This window comes from Ochlerotatus camptorhynchus, unplaced genomic scaffold (assembly GCF_037179485.1).
Source record: "Ochlerotatus camptorhynchus isolate MF236.1 unplaced genomic scaffold, CSIRO-AGI_Acam_v1.1 ptg000319l, whole genome shotgun sequence".
In the NCBI taxonomy this organism is placed as follows: Eukaryota; Metazoa; Arthropoda; class Insecta; order Diptera; family Culicidae; genus Ochlerotatus; species Ochlerotatus camptorhynchus.
Genome location: NW_027040807.1, coordinates 2,033,357 through 2,052,825, shown reverse-complemented (window position 1 = coordinate 2,052,825; position 19,469 = coordinate 2,033,357). Strand labels below are relative to the sequence as shown.

Below are 19,469 nucleotides of genomic sequence, written 5' to 3'. Positions count from 1 at the left end.
AGTGGTTATGACAATAGGGGGGACCTTTTCCTTCGTGGCATTAAGCCGGGAAAGTTTACTGGAAGTTTGCCTGGATGATAGATAATTCCCCTCATCATATCACTGAGCATATCAAATGTTTGCTCAAATTAATTTCATCAGAAGGGGGATCAAGAGATTGCCCTTTTCTTTTGCGTTTGGGCGCCATGACGGCAGTAAAACGTTTCTCCAAATCGACTTCCAAGCAGATTGCTATAAGAATCCGAAGGATCGAAGGGGGATTTTCTAAATCGATATCCAAGCAGGATTACCACGGGTAGGGTCCAAACAAGGATCGAGAAGGAATAATAAAATAGAAATTTATATTTTTTCTCCAAATCGATTTCCAAGCAGATTACTATAAGAATCTGAAGGATCGAAGAGAAATTTTCCAAGTCGATGTACAAGCAGGATTACCTCGGGTAGGGTCCAAACAAGGGTCGAAGAGGAATAAGAGTCGAACATGGTAGAAAATTTGCAGGTATGTTGAGCACTGAAAATTACTGTTTAAATTTGTTGTAGCTTTAAGTAGCAGTAACACTTTCTTCAGCAAAAAACAAATAGATCCACACGGCAAGAGAGCACGATGCGGACTGATCTCAAGATTGTTTTATTTTTATCACTGAACGGCATAAACCTTGACAATCGAAGAAACTGTTGGCCCGTTTTCCTCTCACATTCAACAAGTTGATAAAGGTAAGCGGTCAGCAGTTGCGACAGTCAAGCAGTGGGCTAGGGTATCGATAGCTCAAGAACAACATGTGAAAAGGACATACAAGCTTTTTGTAAACAAACCTCCTTAAGCCCTTTTCTCGACACCCATATGACACCAAATCAAACCATCAAGATCACCGGGTAGGGGAAACTTTCCCCTTCCCGATGATGTTGTTGGTTTGCGTGGGCAACCTTCAGTTGGCGAGAAAAGGAGCTACAAAGGTTTGTTTACAAAAAGCTTGTATGCCCTTTTCACATGTGGCTCTTGAACTAACCGATAACATATAAATATGCTACATTATTTTGGTATGCTATAAGTATAAACCCTAGTTTTTTTTTCTGTTAGTCAGTTATCGAAATATTTTGTAAAATGTTTCGATAACTGCCCAAATAACAAAACGTGATCTTTCAGTTTTTAGACCATAACACCTAAAAGAGTTATTGGATTGATATTAGAAGACCTTTTAAATAAAAAAAAAATGTATGTTGGCATAAAAACTTTGCTTATCAGTAAGTTATTATAATACCTAAATTATTTATTAGTTCGCTATTCTTAGATAATTTTTGATGTATTATTTTTGGCATTTTACCTCTTATGTCAGGCTCGTCAATACCATATTCAGGTTGCCAGTTATGCTATTTTCATATCTGAATTTAGTATTAATAAGTTATTTTCACCTTCTAGGGAAGAACTTTGTTATTGGTTTGATATTACAGAAACTTATTATGCTATTATTAAGTTATAGTCCAATATCTTTTCAGTTTTTTTTTATTTATTTTTTTTCACAAGGCTTTCAGCCATTGGCTTGTTCGCCTATATTTTTGGATATTTTAACTCTTATTTCGATCAAACCAATAACAAATTGAGATGATCTGATATTATTTAATAGTCAAACTTGCTACTGGCTTGATATTCTCGTCTACTCGGGTTTGCGTACAGTAAATAAAAAAATGTCTCGCTAAATCCATCATTAATTGGATTAATAAGATACTTTCTTTAAAAAAAAATCTAACAAATTAAAGCTCTCAGCTTCCAGATCGTAAAAGGTAGATTAAATCAATTACTTCAATAATAATGCGATAAAAATATTTAAAGATTGTAAGATCCAACATTATGGGCCCTATTATGTAAGTCGAGTCGAGCGTCAGTTCTGGTCAATGGTCTAACTTGGTGTTACTTCTGTAATAGAAAAATAGACCAGAAATGACGCTCGACTCAACTTAAATAATATGGTCCCACATATGTATGCATCAATCGTTTGGCGGGCAAAAACTAAGATAAGCTAACTCAGAAAAAGAAGGGGAGATTACAAAGACATGATCATCCACCAGAGAATAAACAAATATCGAAATTTTGAATTATGATGGGGTTTTCAACCACTTTTAAAGTTAGTTCTGGCCCGTGGTTATTCCACACTGGACATGTTCCGATCATAAGTCCACTTTCGATAACAATTAATAAGAGATTTGTATCTTCCGGGGTTGTTCAATTTAATGTAGCAACATTTTGTGTACTATTTCTAGCAAATTAATGTAGCTATTAGGTGTAAATATTATCTCCCTTCTAAACTTGCTCTAGCAATTAAAGAAAAATACATGCAGTCCCCTTGTTGTAGCACCAAAGGTACATCACCGCGCACGCCCATGCCTGACCAAGACGTTGAATAGCGCGCGTACATAGTTACCTCCTATAGGATATTGTCGCTGAAGAACAGAGCTTGATCCGATTAATAGGGGTAGACGGGGCAAGATGCGACGGTTCAAAAATAATTTAGAAATATTCAATAACTCTCTTTGTGATAAGAATGATAAGACCTCTTCGTCAAGCATTTTTAGCTATTTCACAAAATCGGACCAACAGATTACTATTTTATTATGAAACGCACCACTTTGGGTTCTTTTCTCGTGATGCAAGAAGAAAAAATCTCAAAATATTGTTTTACTTGGAAGTTAGAATGGTAGAAAACGTTATTTTTCAACTGCTCGAATGAAATTGATAATTTGCAATTAACAATAAGCGTCTTTAAGTTTCGTTTATTACAACATTCAACAATATTTTGTATTTTTTTTTCTTCTGGAACCTCGAGAAAATAGGGTTTTCATGCTAGAAAAAAAAATAGGAATTTCTGCTTCATTTTCTTAAAATCGCTAGTAGAAGGTTGTACCAAAACAGATCGACGATATAACTTCTACCAGCGATTTTAAGAAAGTGAAGTGATAAATTCCTGAATTTTCTAGCATGAAGACCCTATTTTCCCAAGGTTCCAGAAGCAATTCTTTTTAAATATTATTGTAATAATGTCTTGCTCCGTAGGGGTGCTCATCTTGCCCTGGGAAAACTATGTAAAAACTTTCTTTTCAAACTTATTAAAAAAAAAACAGAATGTAATACATTGAATTGAATCAATGCACGTAGGTGTGCTAGAACAGACGTGAAAAACTACAGTAGACAATGTTTCAATGAATTAATAGCAATTATTACATACAAAAAATGATGTCAACCTTAGGGTGGCCATCTTGCCCCATTTACCTCTACTTACATTTGGGTGTAGTTTCGCTTTGATTACCGCTGCCGTCTCTGTTGTTGGATTGTGGAGTTTGCTCAAATGAAATCATTTTTCGACCGACAACGGTGCCGCGTTTGGTGTAGGTTTCAGGTTTGCTATTACTGTTTGTTGTTTTAGTGTTTTTGTTTCGTTGCTCGGAGTCTTCTGAACCGCGCGCTGGCCACACTATGTATGTGAACCGATGGGCGGTAGTTGCCAAGTATTTGCTCTATTACCTCATCGCATCAGTCTGATCCAATGTGACGTGACAATGTTGCCTATGATGCCGCTGATTCGCATGGCTAATATTTAACGATGTAGCGATTGGAGTGATGTAGGGGGGAATCTGTCGTGGAGATAATGCGGTCACGTGGTCCTGCAATGAAAGCGATTACAATAGACTTATTAGTCATAGCTGGTGGAAAATATCTGCTCTATGATTATGTTACAAATAAAATAATCGAGCATAATTCGCTACTCTCGAAATATTACGTGCAAAAATTAACGTCCTTCGATCGATTTGATACCACAGAGGCGATAAGGCATTAGTACGAATGTGTCGAACCGATAAACACGGCGATTGCGATCAAAGAGGAATCGCCTATGCAGCAATACCCTCTCGTTCGCCATTGGCACGTCACCGCCAACGTCGTAGAGATATGTGATGATAATGCCATCGGTAGTGTACGAAAAGTGTAAAGCAAAAATCAGTGAAACCGACCAACGGCAGTGATAATTTGTATTGTACCTCATAGCTGGTCGATAATGATTGCACCAGGCGCTTCTGTTTTAATTCGCACAATCGCGCTACTAGCAAACCGTTATCAACAAAAAGAAGGTGGGCGGCAGCTCAGTTGGCTTTACACAAAGCCGAGAGGGGTATTTTTTTCTTCTCATTGTGAGGAATATAATCAAGATCATGTACCGTACTGTCATAAGCAGTCAATGTCAATAGTAAGTAAGATAGGACGCGACCGTTTCTCCCGGAATTTACCAGACTGGAAATTTTTCGACTTTCATGAGCATAGAGTGTCATTGTGCTTGCGAATCAAAAATGATACAAGCTTAGAACAACTGTGGAAATGCACAAGGAGGGCGTTCGTAATGTTTTAGTAAGCTGCCCATAAATGAAGATATGTCTAATGTGATGAATACCAAATTCTGAGTAAAGGGTGTTTGAATGTGTATAGCGTTAAATCAAGAAATCACAAAAATATCATTTATAAATTATGCAAGTTTCATTAGAAGCCATGCCTAGGGTGGCCATTCTACTTATTTCAATTTTAAAATTCCCGCATTTCCCCCCGCAGTTTTCTTGGCACCCCTATTTAACTGATCTTGCAAAGTTACAAACAGGGTTGCTTCTAATCACTTGCTATATAAAAATGATTTTCGGAATTATAAAATCATTGGATGTTATTAAGTTATGTTGTACTTGTTGTAGAAGAGGTTGTGAAGTATGTGTTTGACATATGAACCCTGTCAATTTTGTTTTCAGAGTGTCACAATCACCGATTTTATGATTCGTGAGAGTTCACGAGTCATAAAATCGTTGATTGTGACTATCAGAAAGCGAATTTGACTGGTTATAGGTGTCAAACACTTGCCTTTCAACGTCTTCTTGTATATAACAAGTACAAAATATCATTATAACATCTAATGATTCCAAAATACCGAAAATAATTTTTGTATAGCAAGTGAGTGGAACCAAGCCTGGTAACAAGTCTAAATTTACGCATCGATGATTTTCAATTACCGCATTTCTCGAATGGGTGGCCACCTTGCATACTTTTCATGCTAACCTGTTATAGAATCTTATAGGTTGGGTGCAATGTTTCAAAATACATATGAGATACATAGTTCTGCATAGCTCGAGTTAGTCGAATAGGTTGAATTTTGCAACATAAAAAAATCAAATCCAGTAAAAGCCACAATATGCTAAAAAAATTATCAAGTCTTTACAAACTCGCCAACATTATTAGTCTGATCAAAGTTCCAGTGACAACTCTCTGGTAAGACACATATACCCCATTTCCATGCTCATATTTCGATCCTTTCCTCAACAAAGTTACCCGTTTTAACCTCGAGTAAACCGTGAGTAATCGGTCCGTCCCTACTAGATGTAGTGTTAAGTTATTCTTATTAAACTACAAACATTGAAATATCGGCTCCGAAAAGCTAACGCAATTCGGCCTTCCAAATAAACGAACTGCAAAAACATTACTTGTCATACCAGATTGATCAGCTTTATAGAGAGATTTTCAAATGATCTTGGATCTACTAACATATACTTTGCTAATTTAGCTACGAATAAGGTATTCTATGGACCGCGTAACCAGTTCAGCGTTATGTGCGTCACGGGGTACCCAGGAATCCAGCTCCCATTTGAATAACATGGTGTAGAAAAAAAAACTTCACGCACAGAATTGAAGGGGAAGTGCAAACGAATCAGTTCTATGCGCACACACACTATGATAGCACGCTGCATAACTTAACTGTAGGCAGAAGATGCCTTCTACCGCTAGGTGCGCTAGTGGTCGCCAATCAAAAGTGTAGTCACTTTCTGATCCGAAATTCCACTTCTGTTCTTAGGTTAAAGTCTAGCAACATGAAGACGTGGACCAAATTTTCTATGTACTAGGTGCTGATCTTTCTAGTAGTCCATTAGCATAGGTTAACAGAAGAGCACTTATGGTGGTAAGCTTCAACCGGTATTATCCTTGGATTAAATCCATATCCCGAATGTCGGACTGCTTTGATGTCAACGTCGGCGTTAATCACAGGGATGGTAGCAATCACTGTTGTCAGAAATAGTGATTTTAGTGACCACGTTGAATAAATAAGTGACCAAATAGTGACTTATACTTGTAAAAATAGTGACTAAAAAGTGACCTAAGAGAAAGCGCATCAAATAAATGTTTGATGTTTTAGACTTATTCAATTATTATCTCATAAACACTTATGTACGATATGAACCTTTAAAGCAAAAGATTCAATAGAAAGTTTATAACCAAACCCACGGTATTGGTAACTTAAAAAATCTGGAAAGCAGGGAATCCTCAGGATTTTTTTTTTGTTTCCTTAAAATACTTTCTTTAAAATACCTGGAAGTCTCAAATACTATAATAATGATATTTTAACGAAAATAAAGAATTTTAAAATACAACCATTTAATTTTTCTCTATGAAGAACTTTGAGTGTAATGGTTCCTTTTAATTCCGTTATAATTGCTTATCTTTTGAGTACTAGGCACTGATGAAGTCTGCAAGTAGTAGACGAAATTCGCGTATTTGTCAAAAGATAAGCAATTATAACGGAATTAAAAGGAAATAAACCAACACACTCAAAGCTCTTTATAAAGGGATTCCGTTAAGAGGTTCGACAAATTTAAAAATTAATTGTTAAAGATTTACAGTGGATTAATCTTCAGTAACAAATAAATTTAAAAAAAAATATTTGTTTTTGGTTTGGGAACATGTACATTTCCTAAAAAAAGTTGGACTTAACAGCTATAATACTTTAAGAAATTTTCAAGAATCTGGAGTCAAATTCCATGCATAGTTTTAAAGACTCGAGGAATTTTATTATAATTTCTTAAGACCTCATTCCAAGGGAGATCTGGCAAAAAATCATTCAGAACAACATCAAATGCAATCTATTTTCGAGGTAGTTCTGAGGAATTTTAGATTTCATGTGAAGCCTTAGTTTTAAGTAGAATTACAAGAAACCCTGAATTGAGTTAAAAGTAAATTTTAATGAAAAATCTTAGGAATTTCTGCGGAGCACAACTCTTGTGAACTTCACCGGAAAATTCCAAGGGCATTCTGAGGATAATTTCATAAAGTTTGTGGGAAAAAATTAATAAGGAGCACAAGTCCTTGGAATTTTTTTGAAAATACTAAAAGGAGGATTACAATTAAATATGAGGTAACTCCAGAACATCTTCAAAGGAATTCGGAAAATAGATTCAGGAGAGTTTGCCAAACAAATTATGATGAGAAATCTAAGGAATTTCTGAGGAGAAATGCCAATGAATTGTTAGGAGCCTTTCAATGTGAGTAGAATTCCAAGGGAAGGAGCGAGATTGAAAAGGGACTCTGAAATGAATTCAATGAATACTCGAAGAATCTGTCCAAAGGCTTTCTAATTGTGGAGAATTTCGAGGTAATTCCGAGGAAAACTAAAAGAAAATTTAATTCTGAAGATAGCTTCATCGAGATTTTGAGGAAATCGCCGTTGAATATGGAATGGACAATTTTAAGGTCTTCAGAACCACTTGAAAGTTCTCAAATTTTTCCTGAAGTTAATGAAACTGTCTTGAAGTTCTTTTGTAGTTTGATAAACTAGTCTTATGCTCACAATAATTATCCTTAAATTCTGAACTTTATATGACTTCCTAAAGTTTCCTCAATTTTTTTAACGATCATGGATCTGCTTTAAAGGTTTAACAATTCGCTGAAGTTCTCTAAACATCTTTAAAATTTATTTGAATTCTCTAATGTTAACGAAACTGCTTTGAGGTTCTGTTCTTTTCTGAAATTCACAAAACTTCTCTAAAGTTTTTGTAGTTCTCATGAAGCTTGTTGTACGGCGCTGAATTTAATTAAATCGGCCCAAAAATGTTTAAGCTTTAGAACTTATGCGCAGACCTCAAATAACTTTTTAATGTCTCTGAAGTTATCTGAAAATCTGGGAACTGTTTCGAATTCCCCACTAATTTTCTTTAACTAATGGAACTGACCTTCCCCTGAAATTCCTCCAATTTTCGGAGTTTACTAAACTTCTTTCAAATGCTCCCGCATTTTGCTAATGTTCATAAAATTTCCTGAAGTTCGTGGATCTCATCTTAAGCTCCATAGATTTCTATGAAGTAATCTTTCAGAAGACCACTGCCCTTCTGTAAAGTTTCCAAAGTTTTTCTAAATTTCTGGAACTTTTGTGGTCCCGCAATGGAATTAGAACGAAATAATTAATATAGTTCTATGATTTTCACTGCCGTTCTCAAGATTTTTCAGAAGTTCATAAAATTTCCCTTAAATTATAGACACTAATTTAAAACTTCTTCAATAGTCTAGACTTTCCTGGTGCCTAAACAATTGCTGAATTTCTTTAAAGTTCTCTAGACTGCCCTGAATTTATCAGTAGTTTTTAGGAACCCGCAACTTTACTGAAATTAATTAATTTGCCTTGAAGTTTCGAAAACTTTCCTGTATTATAACCATTATTAACACTCGCTAATTTTCCCTGAATTTATCAATGATTACCTGAAGCAAATTTTCTCAGGGAATCAACGCTTCTGACATTTTCGGATCAATCATAGAATTCTTGGAATACCCTATAATTTCACGGAACTCCTTGTTAGTTGCTGTGAATTAGCTTATGTTAATGGGGTTATTCTGAAGCTATCTGATCGTCCTCGAAGTACTCGGAACATCGCTGAATATCATTAAACTATCTAAAAATATCTAAATTTAGTTCTTTGGAATTTCTCGAAGATATCGCTGCTTGCTAAAAGTTCTCGCTTTTTTATTAATGGAACTTCGTTGGTGTTCTCTTATCAACTTAGCTTAATTTTCACATTTTTTAAGTTCTTGAAATCTCCTTGATATCCCGTAAGATACCCTCACGTTTTCCGGATGTTCATAAAATTTCCAGGAATTCTCTCGGAGCTTTGCTGAAGTTTTCGGAAATTTACTGACTCGAAACTTCTTAAAGGTTTCTAATATTTCCTTGAAATTATTTGAACTGCCCTTTGATTCTCTGACCTATCTTGATGTTCTCGAAGTTTCCATAAAGCTCTTAGTTCTATTGAAGATCTCGGTTCTGCTCGGAAATAAATAGAATTCTCGTAAACATCTTTAAATTTTCCTGAAATTCCCTGGACTGCTGTGAAGTTTCTGAAATATTTCTGGAGTTTTCAGAAATTCTCTGAAGGTCTCTCTACTTCCCTGAAATTCACGGAACATATTGAGGGTGCTCGATTTGTTTTTCAGCACATCATGGAACTATCTTGAATTTATCTAAATTTTCGATCATAGATTTTAAACTGCTCCAAAAGTCTGGACTATAGTTACGAGAACTGCTCTGAAGATCTGAAATTCACCAAAAATGTATAGATCTTGCTTTTCTGAGGTGCTTAGAGCTTCTTAAAAATTCGCACAATACCCCTAAAATTTTCTTAAATTTCTCAAGTTCGCTTGACACCTGTGAAGTTCTCTGAAATTCTAGGAATTTCTTAAAAGTTCCTGAAAAGTTTCGGATGCTAAAAAAACCGCTTTGAGGTTCTTACAGCTTCCAGTAAGTTTCCCATATTTTCAGCGTGTTAACTTCCCTTAAGGAGGTAGTCCACTCTGGTGGCATGAAAAATAGGTCATTTTCACGATTTTTTTTTTGAGGGTAAATAACGATCAATTCAAAAAAAGGAATGCATGGTTTTGTCAATTGAAATGTCCTCTTTAATTGAGATTTTTTTTTGGCGCGATTGGATGTCTCCTGTAGCCGCTGCACCAGGTTACCCAGGAGACCTCCCGTCTGAGTCGTCGCGGGGCGGGACGTCTGGCGGTCACACAACTGGAGCGGAACAACGAATTTTTTTGTGGTTATACTCTGATAGATGACCCAGTCTTGTACCTAGCCGTTTTTGATTTGGTAGAAAAATAAAAATTTGGCGACGTTTTGAAAAAAAAAGTCCGTTTTTGTACCCTAAAATTGGAGATAAAAGCTTGCACCAAAAATCCATTTTTGATTCTTTTGAAAATCGGCTACGTACAAGACTAGGAAAAAGGTACCTACCTAACTCGAAAATTCAATCGCCGTTTAAATCGAATGAGCCGTTTCTAAAATACAGGGCCCGCCAATTTTGAAAACATCGTTTACGCGGCAGCAGTTGGAACTACTAAGACACGCCGTTTCGTCAGTAACGGGCGGGTACTCCGAGCGCTCACCTGAGCGCGCTTGGAGCGTCTGGACACGAGTCCACTAATCGGCCTATAACTTTGGAACGATGTCACTTGCGGACTTGCAGTCAAGTCTATGTCAAAGTAGACAGTCCAAAGTATTTTTAGGCCAAAAAAAAAGATTTTTTGAAATTTCCAGAGTGGACTACCCCCTTAAATTCTTAGCATTTCCTTTCATTCCTCAGAACTTCTTCAAAGTTCCTACAATTGTTGTAAAGTTAATGTGACTACAATGAAGATCTCTATTCTTTCATAAAGTTAATTATGAACTTGAAAAATTATTATTATTTTAACTTATTTCTGGCGCTTTTTATATTTTCAATATCTTGAACTTGTACATGGAATACGAAACTTCAAGACATTGCATATTTTTAGATCTTGGACTTACTTACTTGGAAAACTCAGGTAATTTTATCCAGAAAAATGAGTAGACATCCTGTATATAGAGAAAGACGATTAAACGTCACAACGCAATGAATAATCAGTCTTGAAATAAATTCACGCCAAAAAATTGAAAATAGTGACTTATTACAAGAAAAAGTGACTTGGTCTTAAAAAAGAGACTTTTTAGTGACTGACTTGAAAAAAGTGACCAAGTCACTAAAAAGTGACTCGCTACCAGCCCTGTAATCAATACCATCCTAAGCAAACATTTGACAGATCCTCCAATCAGGGCCAGTATTAATAGTTAATCAGAGTTGGAGTTTACCACCATTGTGCTTGGCAGACGCACATCTTTTTCTTCTTCTTCTTCCATGCTTTCATGGTGTTACATTAGCTTGTGCCTGCTTCCTTTAGCTTAATATTCTTTGCCAAAGAATCTTTGGAACACTTCCACAGTTTATTTATATGCCAACCAATGCACAACGGGATTTTTATTTTAAAAAAGGGCATTTATTTCAATATCTCAAAATACAACTGGATATGATGGGATATGTATGCATAAAAATATCGCATTTCTGGTGAGAAAACGAATGCCTAGGTGGTTGGTCGCGGAACGAATCATTTTCGGGTAGCTTGGGGCGAAAATTAGGATTTTTAACCAATTTTTTAGAGTTCAAAATTGTGTCATAGTCGATTACTGTGTGAAATGTCAATGATTTTTACAAAACCATTTTTATTTGAAAGCTAAGATCGTCCTCCATGATCGTATGTATCAAATTGAAAATAAGACTTAACATTATTTTAATTGTCGACAATTATTTTAATGATTTAATGATGAAATAGGGGACTTCGAGGCAAAAAAACCCACTGAAATCCCCACTTCACTTATGTTCACCAAGAATTAAACCTCTCTATTTGATTCCTCAGGGTTTTCCGTTTAGAAATGGTATGAGTTATTGAGTTTGCATCGGAAAGCCCAACCAAATCATTTTTTACAAATATTACTAATGTATGTACTGAAAATGGCACTGCTGAACCTTAAGAATTTCAAGTCCAATTGTCAATTTGATACATACGATAATGAAGGACGATCTTTGCTATAAAATGAAACTGGTTTTGTAAAAATCGATTGACATTTTACATAGCAATCCACCATAACATAATTTTAAGCACTAAAAAATGTGGCTGACTTGCGTGATGTTGAATTTTAAACATCCATCACCTTATATATTGTTTTTATTTAAATTAAAAAAAAACAGCTCTAAAATAAATTTAAATTTCCGAAAACATAATGACCATTAGGCTAATCAGGCGTAGCAGTGAGAATTCTTAGTGATCCACCTTGTATTGGCATACATGTTCCAACCGACTGCATGAACCGACATGCACTTTCTCTGACTTTCAAGAACTGAACTGAGCAAATAACATTTCTCACAACTCACAACCTTTCCGAGTAGAAATTCTCTCATCGGTGGTATCAATTGATCTTTATTAAACTCATTGGTCGAGTCATGATTTAATTTTCTCACGGGCTAGTGCGTAAAGCGGAGCGGTAAACGTAGATCACTAAATAATAACATTTTTTGTGATTTTTTTTATAACCTGACCACTTTTCGCTTTCATCGTGGTTGTAATGCGTACGCTTTTTGCGCGACGGACAACTCCATGCAAAACATGAAAGTTTATTTCGGCAGTCTCTGCGTAGAGAAAGGTTTATGGAGTCTGTCCCTTTGGATGGTGTTTTATAGCGAAACTAAAAATAAACGCCGAGGTCAGTTTTGCACGTTTCGACTTTTTCTTCATATAGGGTAAGCCAGAATGTATAAATACACTTTCAACACTTGTGTCCCGACGACGCAACGTTTAACGGCTGTTCATCAATGTGTGTTTTTGTTTACATGTTGCTCAGCACGTTCTTTTTCTTCTTTGACGCTTCTTATGCAAGCAATTAACAGACTCTCTACTTAGTGTTATTTGCATCGCTTTAACAGTAATTTATTGAGAGCTTTCTATGCCCAGTGAAATTTTCGACCCGCAAGATTTTCTATACCGGACCGAGACTCGAACCCGCCGCCTCCAACTTGGTAGTACCAACCGGTGGAACGATTTTAAATTGACTCACTACTTGACTAGCCTATTGGTCCCAAGCAAACGATTAAAGTACCCCATTCTAGTCGAAATTCTAGTATTACCCTATGTTTTTTTTTTTTTTATTCGCTGAGAAAGTTTGACAGATAAAAAGAGGGGTGCGTGGATTTTCCTATGTTTTGATGGGTGCATCGATTAGTTTGGGACCGAAGAGAGTACCAGAGCTGAGCCAAAAAGTTGAGCATGTTTCTTCGGGACTTTCTGGTCTTAGAGTAACCTCTATGGTAGTACCGTGCCTTAACTGACCTTACTGGTGTGTGTGTGCTTTATGTTGAGCGCATAGAGTGTTCATGAATGCACTCAAAATTGTGGGTGGCTTGCATAGTCGTGTGCAGACCGCTTCATGAGGGAGGGAGAGCTAACGAATAGAATGGCGTCTCATATTCTAGGCGGTGGGGCAAGACAGTATTTATCAAAAATGGATCCTGAACTTGTTGATACAAAGGGAAAATAGCTGACACCATGGTACTGACGAATCCTGAAATCTTAAAAAAAAACATCCACATGAATTTACAGATATTGTCAAGTACCTAAAGATTTTTGAAAAATAAAATGAGCAACATGATGTTGTGATAGACAATATGACAAATGAGATTAGGATTGCTGGGCAGATAGAGATCTTCAGAACAGTAGCTGATGAAGCTGAATACTTGAACAAACACGGAGATTTTTGATCAACTGAAAATCTTTTAAAAATTGCTGCTCAACATGCAATTATGAGTGAACATCTAAGAAATGTTATTTGAATTGATGATCTATTGTAGGTCTGCAATAAATTCTTATTCTAGATATTATGAAAACCAGGTTGCTTAGAAATTATTCAAAATACCGCCAAGATCACCAAAATATCCTCAAGATATTTGATTTAGACATCAGCTTGATCAGGTATCATTCAGAAGATCTTCAACTGCTCAACTATTCTAATCACGTCTCCAAGATGTTCTGAAAGATTCCAGGTTACTCAGAAATTATTTAAAATAACACCAAGTGATAAAGATCACCTTTAAAACCTCAGGATGTTTTTAATTTTCTTTTCTCAAAATTTCAGATTGATCAGGTATCATTCTAAAGGTATCCAAGTATTGCATAATCCATATCGCATCTCTCTGATTTTTTCCCATATGAACTACGGCAGCTCAGAAATTCCAAAGTCCTTCGTGTGTTTTAAGATCTCCATGAAGTCGTCTGGATTGATCAGATACTATTGTACTGATGATCTCAAACCGTTCATCAATTCAAACCACATCTCTCGGATATTCTCTCATGATGCAAGTTGGCTCCGAAAATATTCCAAAGACCATCATGTGATCAACGATTTTTGTTTTCTTGGCTTCTGGTTGATCAAGTTTTGTTCTGAAAATCTTCAACTATGCAACAATTTAAGTCAAATGCCCAACTAAGCAATGAATCACCTGGTTTGGTCCTTCACAGCTCAGGATGGTATGGTATGATCACCTCAGGATGCTTTCGTCATCTTACCTTTCTATATGGCTCAAAATGGTTAAAATCCATCAATGCTTTTGGCATTTACACTATGCTTCTTGTTTTTACTTACTCAAACCCAATACTGCCTAGCAAAAATATGACTCCGGATAATCGGGCAATTTTATCCGAATAATCCCCGGATAACCGAACCCTCGGATAATCAAAACGAAAGAAGCTCTGGCGTTTTAATTCGTTGTGTGCCGTTTCTGCTTACTGCGCAGAAGGTCGGGAGTTAAATCCCAAGCCCTTTTTTTTAAATAAAAAATGATCGAAAAATTCTAAAACGGAGTTTCTTAATCATAAAAACAATCGAAATAGTTTTACGATTATCGTAGGTCATAATAACGACTGAAGACCGCATTGGACACGTCCGGATATGTCCTGGGTACCCGAGAGAAAGTGTATGTTGTTTATCTTTATTGCCGCTACAGCTGAAAACTGGAAAACCCCACTAGCAAAAATCGATTTTACTCTCGTTCTAAAGACTGTACTCGAAAAAAAATGCAACAGGCAAAAATGATCACTAAAAATTCAATTGAAGTCGAATATTTTTGAAACTCTCAGCGAATAAATAAACACATATTAGCTATGTTTTTGCAAAGCTGGTTTATACAACCTTCTCTCCTAGGCTAAATTTCCGCACCTTGGACTTAACGCTACCCATCAAATCCTGTGCAACACTTGCGCCATCTTTCTTACACACTTTCACCCACTCTTTCTTCAAATCCTTGTCGTTTTTGAAGACCTTCCCTGTTTTTCGGAGCTTGCCCTTCAATTTTTCTATTGGGCGAAGTTCTGGCGAGTTTGGCGGATTTGTCTCCTTCGGCACAAAAACAATATCGTTGGCTTTGTACCACTCCATCACCGGTTTCGCGTAATGTCACGATGTCAGATCCGGCCAAAACAGAGTGTCACCTTCTGAACAGCAGGCGCTTCTGGAGGCATTCTTCTTTATATATTTGGTCGTTGATTGTGCCGGACGTTATGTACGGCTTGCTGAATTTGCCGCATCCACAGATCGCCTGCCACATTAAGTACTTCTTGGCAAATTTGTCGACTTTCTTCTTATGGAACTGCTCCGGAACATGCAGGCGGGTCTTGCCGACGAAAAACTCCAGGCCGGGAATCTGCTTGGCGTCCGCTTTAACGTACGTCTCGTCGTCCATTATGATGCATTTCGGCTGCACCAACCACTCGCGGTACAGCTTCTTGACGCGGGATTTGGCCACCGTATTCTGTTTATCGGTTCGCTTAGGCGCCTTCCTAACCTTGAAGGCATGAAGTCCGGCCCGCTTCATTGTCTGCTGGACTCACCTTCCTTGAGTTCTTGGGGTTGGTCGTCTTCGCTTTTCTTCCGCTGCCAGGTCGCCGCTGGGTCATCTGGGTCTCCTTGAACGATTTTACGACACGGGACACGGTCGAATTGTCGATTCCAAACTGTTTCACGATCCACCTGTGGGACTGGCCTGGATTTTCCACAACCGCTCCCATATTTTTTTGTCGAAGCACTTCTTGCTTGGAAACCATCTCGATAACCACTTGGCAGATTGTGACGAGATTTTGCGCATGTAAACATTACACTCTAAATTAGTTTACTCAAAATTTCATCACTTTTTACCCATGCAATTAATTTATACACAAAAGAAAGTGTTGCATTTTTTTTGAGTGCAATCTTTATACGTTATACTGTAATCGCACTATGATGCGCTATAATGCGCATTACTTCCGACACGGGGAATACAATACAGCTCGAAAGAGCCAGTGTGGAGCAGGGTGTTGTGATCTGCCATACAAACTTAACCTGCCCTATTCGTCATGTTTCAGAGCATTGTTTGGTCAAAATTGAGTATTATTTTATTTATGACTCAGTATAGAGAGAGAGATCATCAAGACAAAATGTAAACACGCTTAATGAAACTCTGGGGATTTCGCTCAATAGATGAATATGAGGCGCTAATTGGTTGCAAAAAATTGCTGAATTTCAAAAGTCTGTGCTTGTTTACGCTTCTACGCTTCATTGATAGTTGGTTGCCAGCCCATACCATCTGGCAGTTAATTAACATGAATGATTTTTTTTGATACACGAGAAAGTTGGTCATATTGGCCGTTTTCACCATTTGCTCTAGATTTTCGAAATTTGAACTAATGTGTGTCGTTAATCCTATACCTTTGTTTAGCAAAAAGATGACACACATGAATTTTCTTACCACATTAAAAACGCAAAACGTTCATTAAGCTTCCGCATGCTTTAACAACGTGTTTATATCTGTATCGATGTGTAAATCCTTGACCCAGAAATTAGAAATAGGCATCGTCGTAGCATTCATATACTGCATGGACTATAACACTTCGACAATAGACTATGCAATGCGGAAAGAGAAAAGGAAAACACGTTCCAGCCTTACTGTTCTGGTAACGGAAACAGGACACATTGCTTCTATCAAGTGGCTTGTTAGCACGGAGTAAAAAGCTACATATAGCTCACAACCGCCAACTCGATTATGAATCGTGTCAAACAGACATTCACGTTTGTTCTGCGTTCAATATTACTTCAAATTGTGACAACGACCTCTATCGATCGATTTACTGATAGTAAAGTACCCACATCTGATTCCACCGCCAGACATCTGAAGGTGATTGATCATCACCATCATAATGTGTGAACTACGTCAAACGGGCTAGTCTATTCGGTCCTAACCGATAATAATTCTCGTTTCTTATTGCTCCTGATTGATGCTGTCTTCAACGACCGGCGATACTTTTTCCTCTTCCCACCGCAGTTAGCCACTCATAGACATTCATTCTGCAAACAATATCAGAACCTTATTGATGACAATCTGTGCATGGAACAGCAGCGGTGCCACGTCGGAGCGATAACTTGTTTATGTGTTTTTTTATTATTATTATGGTCACTTTAACACTCTAGGGTAATTCGTGACATGTCCGGGATGAACTTCGCGACTTTGGCGTGAGAGGTATGGATGCTAACCACTACGCGCAAGCCGTCCCCTTATTTATGTGTGTGCTGTCATCATCGATGGGTAGCTAATTACCCTATAATCATATTTCAAGCACGTGGTTATCATAGTAGTTGGAGAAGTGGTGAGCAACCAAGGGTCATATGTATTCACACGATTTGCATCCGTTCGTTGATGATGACAGAGAGCTTTTAAAAATCGATCCAGTGCCAATTTCTATGCCAATCATCAAATCATTTACACGTTCCGTAAACAAGTTTCACAGTAGGAACCAACGGCCACGATATGAGCTATTGATTTTTTTTTTGATAATTGTTGCTGTTTACTTACAGATAAACGCCGTTGCAAACAGTGGGCCAAATATGTAAAGCTAAAAAACAAACTTTTTCAGGAACACCCTTAGTCAATTCCGAAACATACTTTAAAACGATAACGTTAAGGGATAGAAAAAAATGATTCTTGGACAAAGTTGCTTGCAATTAACTCAGCTACAACTTTGCTCAAGAACATATATCATTAGTTTAAAAAATAAGACACGCCGGCGCCGGTGGTGTAGTGGTAAGCGTGACTACTTTCTAACACCCCGATGGGTATGGGTTCAATCCCAGCCGAGGTCGGTGGGATTTTTCTGAGGCATAAAAATCTCTGGTCACGTCTTCCTTCGGAAGGGAAGTAAAGCCGTTGGTCCCGGCCCATGTGTGTTGAATGGGTGCGATATCCTAAGCAGGTGTGGAAGCTGCCTTCCTGCACATTCGATTGCCGTCAATGGATGGCAATCGATGTCCGTCGGTGATTGGCACTAGATTGCGGAACAGAGACCGACGTTAAATAAAGAAAAGAAAAAATAAGACAGTTTCTTTTCTAATATCAATTAGTTTGAGGCCCACTCTATTGTTTGCAACCATCAAAAGAAGGGACTTTTAAAGCACAACAACTTCACTCAACACACCAAACGTCTATTTACTAAAACAAAAGTATTAGCACATTTTACTTCAATTTATACTTAGGGTGGTTCTTTGAAAACCAAACTTTTTTATCTTCGATTTTCCATGCAAGTCATCTTCGAGAAACTTTTGAAGATTCTTAAGGTGCATGTTTAAAAAACACTGTTTGTATGCCATTTTATAAATAAGTTAGAAATTTTCATACAATTTCCAATTACTTTAGTATTTTGATTCTTCTCAACTTTTCAGAATAGTGAAATAGAAAAAATACACGTAAATTTTCTTAAGAATCACTGAAACTGATTTTCTTGGATTTTCAGAAAAATTAAAATGTATCGTAAATCGGGGTATCTTTGATAATGCGGGTAACTTTGATAGTAGAATATAATCACAGACAAACAGACATAACACATTGAATATTTCTCACTGTAAAACATCGTCACTAAAAAATTACCCCTCTGTTGAGTACAAAAATAATAAAGGAATAATACGTCGTAAAAAACTTTTTTTTTTAATTTTTCGAAAATACATCAAAGTAAATTTAACCTTAATTATTTTGATTGGGGGATAAAAAGTCGACAACTATTCATTTGAACCGCTTTCAACAATAATTTTTAGTGTAAAAATTTAATATAATACGTCTATTGAGTAACCCGACTTTTTATCCCTCGTAGAATCCTCGGAAAAAAATATATAAGCTAAAATTGAGAAATAGAAGCACTTTAAAATTTCGATCCCATATCTCACCGTGCACTTTGAGAATCGTTCGAGAACGGTTGTGTGTTTTTGCTCCGCTGTGTGCTTTTATTTTATTTAATTTTCTTTGAGCTCGGACTATCTTTGAGCTGGTGTGTAGTTTTTCGGTGCTCGCATTTGAATAGTTTTGTGTTCCGGGCGCGATAATTTGATTTAGAATGGCTTGTGCTGATGTTTTCCCCCTGTTGCTTAGGTGCCTGATGTGCTCTCGCTTCCCTTTGTTGCCGGTGTGACTCGACCGCGCTGATTTATTATTAGGTTTTTGCGATGTGCATTGCTTTTGTGCGATAACTTGAATAGTGATATTTAGTTATTGTGTACTTGGAATCGCTGGAGGAGGAATTGTTTAAAAATGACTAGAGAACAATATGATCTATGATTTTCAGAAAGTGGGTAAACCAACGGAATAAATTGGATAGCATCATACATTAGATGAATGTTTTTAAATTGTTTTACCTTTGCAGAGTTTTGATATTTCAATAATTATTCATGGATACTTGTTTTTTCTAACTCTTGTATGCTCAAATAACCTCAATAGGC

The 19,469-nt window shown here is 36.9% G+C and overlaps 1 protein-coding gene across 3 annotated transcripts in view; it reads right to left on the bottom strand.

Moving 5' to 3' along the window:
* app (Palmitoyltransferase app) overlaps positions 1-19,469 on the bottom strand; it is a 183,861-nt gene that overhangs the window by 42,681 nt on the left and 121,711 nt on the right. For all 3 annotated transcript variants that reach the window (XM_065229684.1, XM_065229685.1, XM_065229683.1), the window contains one exon: positions 3,273-3,654. The gene's annotated coding sequence lies outside the window, so the exon portion shown is untranslated. The remainder of the gene's footprint in view (positions 1-3,272; positions 3,655-19,469) is intronic.